Here is an 11,238-nt window from a genome sequence, read left to right as displayed (position 1 = left end):
AGGTTGGCCTGGGGCTTACTATGTAGTCAAGGATAACCTTGAATTCCTTGACCTTTCTGTGTCTATCTTTCAAGTTCTGTCATTATATCACACCAAACAAACACAGCTTTCTTGTTGGTGACATTATTTATAAGATTTCAATACTGAGGTCAGAGAAATTTCAAAATCTATCCCAAGACAAGGAAAGCTAAGACTCGGTCGGTTTGCAAAGCCCCTGATTTTTGTGCATTGTCCCCAAGGCCGGTTTGATGATGATGTCTCAAAACAGAAAGTGAAAGGGGGGCTACGGAACAGGTTGGTGTAGCACTTGTGATACAAATACTGGCTTCAATCCCTAATTAAACAGCAGTCAAAAAGACTTGCATATGCGGTTGCTATGATGTTATACATCAATTTAAAGTTAATCAGTCAAGTAAGAATCAAAAATAAATCAAGGAAATGAATTTAGAGAAAATGCCGTCACATCCTCTCCCTCCACAGTTAAGTTACTGTTTTAATACCATTATATTATATAGTTGCAGGGTAGATGCCAATTTTTATCTCCCTGTCTTCATTCAGTAGCAATCACAGTTCTTCAGTATTATATAATCATCAATAGATGACTTTATATCCCATCTCATATTTTCAATGACTCAATTTGCTTCTTTTTTTTTAATCTCATAAATCAGGCAGAAGCCCCTCTCAGGGCTCTGAGTTCTGTGGCCACCACCACTCATGTTACTGTTAGTCTCTGATGCTTTGTACACATTCATTTTATTGCTGTATGAGACACATGAAGAAAGCCGTTGTGGTTTGAATGAGAGAGGTTTCCTGTGGCCTCATTTGTTTTAACACTTGTTTCCTGGCTGGTGGCACTATTTGGGGAGGCTCTGGAACCTTTAGATGGTGGAGCCTTGCTGGAGGAAGTGTCTCACTAGGAGGGTAGGGTGAGGTTTTATAGCCTGTATCCACTGCCCCCTCCCATTTCCTGTTCTCTTCTTTTCTCCCTTCCCTTCCCTTCCCTTCCCTTCCCTTCCCTTCCCTTCCCTTCCCTTCCCTTCCCCTGCCCCTGCCCCTGCCCCTGCCCCTGCCCCTGCCCCTGCCCTTCTCTCTTCTCCTCTCCTCCTCTTCCTCCTTCTCTCTCTCTCTCTCTCTCTCTCTCTCTCTCTCTCTCTCTCTCTCTTTCCTCTCTGTATTTCCATGTCTGTCTCTGTGTATTTCTCTCTTTCTATGACTCTGTCTCTGCCTCTGTCTTTCTTTCTGTCTCTGTCTGCTGTCTGTCTTTCTGTCTTTCTGTCTCTATGTGTCTCTGTCTCTGTGTATATTTCTTTGTCTGTTGTCTGTCTGTCTGTCTGTCCATCTGTCTGTCTTCCTCTCCCTCTCCCTCCTGTTCCCCCACTCCTGACAAGCCTCATGCTCTTGCTGGCATGCCTTCCTGTCATATTAGACTGTATGTTCTCTAGAACTGTAAACCAAAATAAACCCTTTCCTCCTCTAACTTGCTTTTTATCAGGGCATTCTGTCATGGCCACAGACATGTAACCAATGCACAAGCCATGCAGCACACATCGTATGTGAGGGTTGATAAATTTTCACAAACATACTGGGTGATCATCGCTGGGCCTAGGAAGAGGCTATGAACAGATCCCCAGTAGCTACTCTTCTTGTCCCTTATGAACCATCGCCCCTTCTTCCCAGAGTCAACCATCGCCCCTTCTTCCCAGGGTCAACCATCGCCCCTTCTTCCCAGAGTCAACCATCAGAGATGTGCTCAACATGGAAGAAGTCCCCTGGAGCCACATCTCCCATCCGAGATGGTGTGGTTTTATCACCGGAGGAATTCTTCCCAGGGAGATACAGTTATGAGCAACGTTAGTGTTTGTCTCACATTCTTCCCCCGAGATCAAGGGAAATGATTGAAAGGCCACTTTTCTTGAAGTCACAATCCTTTCTTGGGACAAGCCCGGGATCCTCCAGTGAAGGATCTGTGCAAGGACCATTGTAGTGCTTCATTAGAGATCAGACATATTGCGACAGTGAAATAACCAGTCTACAGCGGGCTGGCGATCATGAATTTATTTGCCAGACAAAACACAGTTGAGTCATGTGTTTTCCTTCTTGCTGGCTTTGATCAGTTGTGTTTTCAAAAAGTTGTGTAGTTGGTGGATAATTGATTTGTGTTTATATTATCGCTTAATCCCCCTCTAAGCATCTGTAGAATACGTACTTATGTACCCTTTTTGGCCCCTAATATTAGAGATGTTATTTTCTATGTATTTTTAATTTTTCACCCTGTAAGGTTTTCTAGTTTTTCTTTTTCAGCATTAAGAGTTGAATCTCAGTCCTTGTGCATGCCAGTCAAGCACTCCATCCCTGGGATGTCTCTGGGTCCTTTTTGAGGGACCCAGGGTTGTGGGTTGTGGTCTTGTGTAACTGGCCAAGCAGAATTTGTACTTACTTTGTAGTGCAGGTAGGTTGTGACTTACAGTCTTCAGAATTTCTGTTACTAGGCCCAGCAAGAGTCTTGCTTTACTTTGTCCCCCTGGACACTGGCTTTCATTTTCTTCTTGCGACGTTTCAAGTTTTCAGTACACTTTTTATTTTCTGTTCATTTAGTCACTCAACTAAACTAGTTTCTAGTCTACCTATTAACAAATAGATTTAGAAGTATCTTACTTCTTGCTCAGTTCTTGTGGGGTCTTTCAAAAACTAAGCTAAAGACAGACTGACTGAATCAGGTCACAGCTTTTCCATTTTGTTGAGGTTTTCTTTTTTTATCTTCAGCAGCTTGGTTGGTCCAGCACAGTCCAGTCAACAAGTGCTGAAAGTTAAACTCGCTACTGTCATAGGGAAAAAAAGACAGATCCACACGTGGCATGTCCCCAGGTCCATCTTGAAATCACTGCCTCACATCATGATTGAGTTCCTGGCTTGCCCTAAGACTCAAGCTCTTTTGTCGGCCTGAATCTCAGAATTCTTTTCCCCTTCATGTGTTTGGGGGAACATTGAAGAATGAACCCTGAAAACATGGAAGTGGGGACATTGAGGCAGAGTCTCATGTCATCCAGACTGCCCTTGAAATCCTGATCTCTCTGCTTCTTATGCCCATATACTGGGATGACAGCATGTCCAGCTCAGGTTTAAAAAATTTTTTTCTGATAATTTTCCAACTCTACAAGATACATTTGCATCATCATTCATTATGTAATTAAATTTCAGAGTCCATCAACAATTTTTATGATCAAGGAGTTCATCTTGTTTGGTTTAATCACAGCATGTAATCAACACCAAACTTAATTTTGCTCTGCCCCCACTCTAGTTTCATTTGTTTGTACTTTAATTTAGCCTAGCACACTATAGATTTATGCAAGCCTCTAGTGACATTTTGAGGCTAAGAGTTGAATCATCACCTGTTATCCGGGCTTGTCAACTTGTCTTATTTATATTGTTGTTCTCTCTGGGCTGCAAGGGAGATGGATGAGTGAGTTATTCATTTGTCTTTAATCCAGTTGGCTTTGGAAACGTGGAAATATACAAGCAAATTTAGTTTTGTCTATCTGCATCCAAAATGTTGGATGCAGATAGATAAACTGTGTAACACTGTGCAACACTTCGTAGACTGAAATCCAAGGTTGTTTTTAGTTTAAAAAAGAGAGAATGTAATTCAAGAAAGTATCTAAATGGAAACTAAGCCTAGAAAGAGTGGGGACAGGAAGCAGGATGCTAGTGGAGAGAGAGGATGGTGGAGGTTTAGAGACTCTGGGAAACCAAATTTGTAGGGAAAGGAGTTGGGTCTTAGGAGAACTGAGTTGAACCTTGGGATTTTGCTCAGCTAGGAGCTTGTGGAAAGGTTTGCTCTGTCAGTCAGAGGTACAACAAGAGGATAACAGGAAAGAGAATGAGTTTGAGCAAAGCCATGCCCACAGTAGGTAAATGGGAGATCTTTCTTCCTGGTGAGTCAGGACGTGGCTCTCCCAGGCCACCTTTACAGGGACTCTTGGGTCACTGCACACCTCCAGCCTTTTGTCCCTGCATTTCTAAAATGAAGAAATGAAAACCAACCATCTAAGCCCACAAATTTCAACATTTAGGAAGGGATTTTTAAGGCTTAACCCACTGTTCAGATTTTTCAAAAACCATTTGATGTTATTGCAGGCCGGTTCACTGTATGTGTGTACGTTGATGTACATTTGTCCGGGGAAAAGGGTCCTTCCTGCTGATATGTTCTACAATATTCCAAGGTTGAATAAATTTATCAGGAGAAAGTGAATAATTTAATCATAGTAGCAAGTGTACTTATGCTAATTAGACAGCATTGCATTGGATCCTTCTGTATGTTTCATAAATGTATAAAAGAGTAAGAAGTAGTTTTTGTCTGGGTGAGTCAGTCAGTTTTCAGCTTGAGCAGAGGTCTCTTGGGATGGGTCGAATTGATTCAACATGATGGCTGTAGTTCTGTCAGCACCTGATGCAACACTCACCCTCAAATGACTCAACCCCCAAACAGGGTTAGAAAACATGTCTTCCTACTGCCTGAAATTGTTTTTTCAAGTGAAACATGGTTGGGTTGGACCTGAGGGAGTGTTCCACAAACGAATTTTCATCTGCCCCTATGGAATATAAAGATTAGTTGAGGGTTGTGACTGTTAATCTTTTTTAAAAGATTTATTTATTTATTTATTTATTTATTTATTTATTTATTTAATGTATATGAGTACACTGTAGCTGTACTGATGGTTATGAGCCATCATGTGGTTGCTGAGAATTCGAATTCAGGACCACTGCTCACTCTGGATGGCTTGGCTCACTCTGGTTGGCCCCGTTTGCTCCAGCCTAAATACACTGTAGCTGTCTTCAGATGCACCAGAAGAGGGAGTAAGACCTCATTACGGATGGTTGTGAGCCACCATGTGGTTGCTGGGATTTGAACTCAGGACCTTAGGAAGAGCAGCCAGTGTTCTTAACCGCTGAACCATCTCTCCAGCTCCATGACTGTTAATCTTGTAGGCCAATGTAACTGAATTGAGAAAAACCTGGGAGATTAGTAAAACCCAACCGTGGATGTATATGTGGGGGCAGTTTCAGAGACAATTTGATCACGAGGCTCTGATGCAATGAATGGTTCATCCATTGAGGAGTCAATGTTTGAGAGACTGTTGATGGACCTGCTAAAGTGAGACCAGTGGAGAAAGAATGTCCTTCATGGTATGTCCCTGGTAGGCGTAATTACTTGTTCTCTTCATGCTTCTGCATCACTGGCCATTTTCAGGCAAGCTTCTCTACTTGGGAAGGCCCTCCACGGTGAATGGAAATCTCTGAAACCGTTTTTCCTCTCTCAATTCATTTCTGTCTAGATCTGATGATGTATTAGTTTGGGTTCTCTAGAGTCACAGAACGTATGGGCAGTCTCTGTATAGTTAGGGAATTTGTCGATGACTTACAGTCTATAGTCCAACTCTCCAACAATGGTCAGCAGCAGCTGTGGATGGAAATCCAAGGATCTAGCAGTTGCTCAGTCCCACAAGGCAAGCAGGCAAGGAAGAATGAGTAAGTCTTCCTTCTTCCAATGTCCTTATATAGCTCTCCAGCAGAGGGTGTAGCCCAGATTAAAGGCTGTAGGTCTCCAGCAGAGGCCCAGATTAAAGGCCTCCACGCCTTTAATTCCAGAATGATCTTGAACTCCTTGTTCAAGATATTTCCTTGTTTTAATCTTCTGGAATTCATAGCCACTATGCTTCAAGATCTCCATGCCAAGATCCAGGTCAGAACCTTATCTCTGAGCCTCCAGATTAGGATCATAGGTGAGCCTTCCAATTGTAGATTGTAGTTCATTCCAGATATAGTCAAGTTGGCAACCAGGAATAACCACTACAGATGATAACAGTGAGAAAACATGTTCAGCTACAAGGGGTTGATTTTTCCATGGTAAATATGCCACGGGGGAATTTAAAAGTAAACAATACTGTCTTAGGTAGAGTTTCTCTTGCTGTGATGAAACACCATGACCAAAAGTAAGATGAGAATGAAAAGGTTTATTTTGTTTACGCTTCCGTATCACAGTTCATCTTTGAAGGCATTGGGGCAGGAACCTGGAGACAGGAGCTGACTCATAAGCCATGGAGGAGTGCTATTTGTTGGCTTGTTTCTTAAGGCTTGCTCAGCTTGCTTCTTGTAACACCCAGGACCAAAAGTCCAGGGGTGGTGTGGCCCACTGTGAGGTGGGTTCTCTTATACATATCAATCATCAATAAAGAAAATATAACGCAGGTTTGCCCACAGGCCAAACTGGTGGGGCATTATCCTATAGACTTCAACTTGGACAAGTTGAGATAAAACCAGTCAGCAGAGAGATATGTACCATTCTTCAACTTAGACAGGAGTTTGAATACATGGCTTTACTGTCTCCTCATCTTCTTTGTAGTTGCATGAACCCAGGGGATAAGGAAGCATCTAGACAGCCCAGGTGTGCACAGCACTTCATGAATATTGAACAACTACAGAAAATGTAACTGTGGGATTTCTCTAAAGGAGGGCTGTGTGCATTCTGTGAATTGCCCTCTGGGAGATGCTTATGCAGGCATCCAGGAGGCAGCTGCTTAGAAATGAAAAGGACTCAGTAATCCACTCTGACTTGTGATTCAAGATAATGGGTTGAGTGTGGGATGAATGACCCAATTTCAAGATGCATAGAAAGGATAGATGAGTTGCTCATGTATATGAGCATTCTAAAATAAGACAGGGCATTTCTATAGTCAAAATTGAAAAAAAAAACAATCTCAAAAAAGAATGATGATCCTTTAGCATTGTGAATGAGTTGGAGGTATGCAGATGAGTTCTCTTAATACTCCATGCGAGACAAAAGAATGAGTAAAAACCACATTGATGGTGGAGTAAGAATGGAGATGACAAAGAAGGGAGGAGCAGTGAGTTCATTCGTTCAGTGAGTGGAGCACTTGCGAGACTGAATACCAGCAGAGTGGGGACCTCTGTGGTTAAAAATGAGGAGCTGAAGAAATAGGCAAGAAGGAAGAAGAAGGGCAAACATCAGAGAGCAAGGACGCGAGGACCCAGGGCTCTGCTAAGACTTCAGCTGGGTAAAGTTGGGGGCCAGGAAGGGGATATTTGAAGATTTGCTTCCTGAACAATTCCTGGAAATGTAGCAGGACATAAACATTCAGAATCAACCACCGGAATCAAAAACAAACAACACCAGATTAGATGAAGCCTAGACATTCCCGACACTGCTACGGAGGAGTTAGTCCATGGATAGTGTGGTGGTTAATCTTCATTGATGACTCATTGCACTTAAAGTCACCGAGGAGACACACCTCTGCTCACGTCTGTGAGGGCATTTGAGGGAGGTTTAACCTGTACGTGGGTAGCACCGTTCCGTGAGTTGGGGTCTTGGGTTGCGTACAAATGGAGAAAGTGCATGGGGCACCTGTGTTTGTCTCTCTCTGTTTCCTGACTATGGTCGTAATGTGAGCAATTGCGGCTTCCCAGTGTGATGGATTGCACACGCCGAACCATGAGCCAGGGGAAAAAAAAACCCTTACATTTTATTTGTCTCTTTGTCTTCTCTTGTTATGAAGAGACACCGTAACCATGGTTTTTCTTATCAAAGAAAACAATTATCTGGGGCTGATTTAGAGGTTAAGAAGTTTAGTCCATTAGTGTTGTAATCAGAAGCATGGCGGCATGCAGGCAGAGATGGGGCTGGACAGGTAGCTGAGAGGTCTATGTCTGGATCTACAGGCAGCAGGAAGAGAGAGACACTGGGCCTGACTTGAGCTTCTAAGCCCTCCTTCTGTGACACACTTCCTCTAACAAGCCACACCTCCAATAATGCCACACTCTCTGAGTCTATGGGGGCCATTTTTATTCAAATCACCATACTTTTCAAGGTACTTTGTCAAAGCAACAAGAAAATATCATATAGATAGTGAAACCTAGAAAAATCCACAGAGGACAATCAGACTGCCTCCAGTAGGTAGCATCGGTGGCATCAACTTTTAAGGAAAGAGTTTGATGTGTGGTACTTGGGGATGATGGACGACTGTCTCAAAGGCTGTCTAGCTAAGTCTGTGTCTCAAGAAGCCCTTTAGGTGACCCTGGGCTGCTGAGGTTGGGAACCCCTGTGCTACCTCATTCTTTGTCTGGGCATCTCAAGAGCACGTCTCCATTCTGAAACATACATTCTGGCTCTGACCCATACCGGTCCACAAGAGAATGCCTTTTGGATGAATGCTTGCTTTGTAGTTGAATTGGTTTTTCTACCGGTAACAAAGAGAAAATGATCAACCCTTTGGTGGTTACTGTTGAGTCCTAGCTGGTATCCCATGGCGTGGAGGGCACTGCTACACTTAACTGCAGTGTGTTTTGAGGTACAGAGGCAAGGCAAGTAGCTGCTCCCTGACTGTTTGACTGAACTTCTATGAACCCATTTGGAAAGTCAGAAGGGGAAATGCCACTGGCTTTAGCTTTTGCGTGCAGATCCTGAGTTTTTGGAACATTTAGTGGTACATTCAGGAAGTAGCCACACTGAGGCCCTAAACCCATCACTTAGATTCTCCCCAATCAGGCAAGTAATAGGACTCTATTTACACTGGACTTGCTCCAAAGGTATGACATACTATCCCAACTGAGGCACGGTATTAAATCCTAACTACAATGCAGTAAAGATATTTTGGGGGAAACAGGATAATATAATCTAGGTTCGGAGGAAATTTATATGAAATACCTGCAATTGGTCATGATGGGCCAACAGCAAGACAAATAGCCACTTCTGAATTTTTTTGTGGTATTACTACTGGGAAATCTATAGAAAGGCAAGAGGGCATTTTAAAACTATTTCTCATTTTCCTTATGAATTTTTCTATAGCTGTTAATAAATTTAACATATGAAAATGATCAAAGGATCACATTTAATATTATTTATTCTATTTTTAAAAAAATTTTATTTTCGTTCTTTGTGAATTTTACATCCTGCACCTAATCGTAAGACTCATCTCCCCATCCCTTCTTATCCACCCCCGGCCCTTGCAACCTCCCCACAAAAGAAAATGAGAAGCAAAGATTAATAATTAATTAATTAACAAATCAAAAGAAAACAAAACATAAGAAACATCTTGTCGTGGACACTGTAGTGTGTCACAGTGTGTCCCACAGTACACCCATTTGTCTACACTTGCAAATGTTCCTTGCGGTGAGTCACTGGTCTGGTTCGAGGCCCCTGGCTTCTGCCTCTCCATCACTGCTGGATCTTCACCAGGATGCCTCTCAGTTACCCCATTGTTAGCCTGTATCATGGAAATCCTGAAACTTTGGATCGTTTACATACTGCAGCCGTTCATAGATGAGGTAGATTTTGGAGTGGGTCAACTTAAAGCCCTGGATCTGGGTTTGGGTAATAGTTGAGTTGGTCAGTCTGCCAGCGCTTGTACACTTACACCACCGGGGCAAGTTCTGTCCAAGCCAACTACTGAGTAATCTTTACAATCCTTAAATTAGGAGCCATGCCTTTCTTACAAGAGGGTAAAGATGACTGTATTATGCCAAGTAGCAACGCACACTGGAAGACTATGTGTAGCTTTTAGTGATAGCCGCTCACACTGTTTTCTCAGATGAGATGATTTCTGATCTCAGAAGAAATGTAAATGTTTGGACCTGGATTAAACTGAGCCTCTGGGATATCAGTGACTTGACCTCCATCACCATATTTAATGCCTGACAGAATGTGACCACGTTTGAATACAGGGTCTTTAGACAAGTGACCGGGCTATGGGTGAGGTTGGTCCTTAATCCACTCTAACTGCTGCTCTTATATGATAAGGAAACTGATGTGCACAGAGGGAAGATCGCACTGGCACCTACTACAGTCCACACCTATTAGTCTCAGGGGCCTAGAGGTGCTGAGTGATGTGACCTGAATCCTAGAGGAACATGGAAAGCAAACATGTGGACTTACATGTGGAGCCATGGGTGTTGCCAGTTCTCTGTGTCTCCTGGGGTCGTTAAGCCTCCTCTGTCCTAAAAATTCAAGCTTCTGAATGAGTAAAAGCCATTCTCTAAATGACCACACCACTGAATTATTGAGGAGTTGGGACCAGTTTCGGTTTCATTCTTGTGCCTGCTTTAGCTCTTGGGTCTATGTATGGCAGGGAACGCATGCACATATACCCACACATGTATGCGTGTGTGTGTGTGTGTGTGTGTGTGTGTGTGCGTGTGTGTGGGTGTGATGTAGATGAGTTTAAATGGTTGCTTCATGGTCTGCGTTTTTCTGGAATGCCGTTCTGTCCCCACTCTTGGATCTGACCTGAGATAACTCTCTGCCTTGTCTTTCTGCGGCCATTTTGATGGAAATTGGCCTACTTTTTCCTTAAAAGCCGCCTGTAAACTGTACATTTGTAGACATATCCTTGGCAGTCGATAGCTGTTAGGATCACTGTTAGCGGCAAGCTACAGGAAATCCCACCAGCAGCACTGGGAGTCTGAAGAGGCAGTCCAAGCTAGGGCTGAAGTGCTTCGTGACAGGCTGTCCTCAGCCTGGTTCTATCCTCACGCTGAGAAATGGCTGCTGTACCTCCAGCATCACGTCAACACTGCAGAGAGGACTTGGAGAGAAGGACAAGGGGCTATTTCTTGAATCTGATAAACTATAACCGTTCAAAATTCACATCCTGCAGAGTTCCCAATCTCTGTCGTTAGCAGCTGGCCACTGGCAGTAGAGCTATTTCACACAGCTGCCTGTCTCAGAGGGAGGAATTATGGGTGAAGAACCGTCCTTGGCCTGATTCTAGGCTGTTCTAAAATCAAAGCTTTGTTTCCTGGGTATGGAAAGAAGAGATTTTAAGAAGCCAAACTCCAACAGATCAGATGGGGCCAGGATCCCACACATGGGACACTCTGATTGCACCCCGATTTCCACTCATCAGTTGATAGGATCTGTGGAAATATGATATGAAGAGATGAGTGACAGGCCATAGGAAGCACCAGGTCTGGTGCGTTGTGAGCATAGGAGGGAAGCGAGCAAGTTGTGTAGAGGCTGGAAGGAGGGACAGAAAGGAAGTCCCAGTAGGTAGATCACACGAGCAAGCAGTCATGCACTTTCTCTGAGGCCCCCTTCTCTCCCCCTCCCCCACATTTCCTGAGGGAAGCAGACTTTGCTACACACTCACGAAACCATGATGGACTGCGACTGTAGACCAAGATTCGGGACTAACATCTCTGAAACCACGACTCAATGCATCTTTTCTC

Source organism: Apodemus sylvaticus, chromosome 17, assembly GCF_947179515.1.
Source record: "Apodemus sylvaticus chromosome 17, mApoSyl1.1, whole genome shotgun sequence".
Classification (NCBI taxonomy): Eukaryota; Metazoa; Chordata; class Mammalia; order Rodentia; family Muridae; genus Apodemus; species Apodemus sylvaticus.
This window is presented reverse-complemented; position numbering follows the sequence as displayed.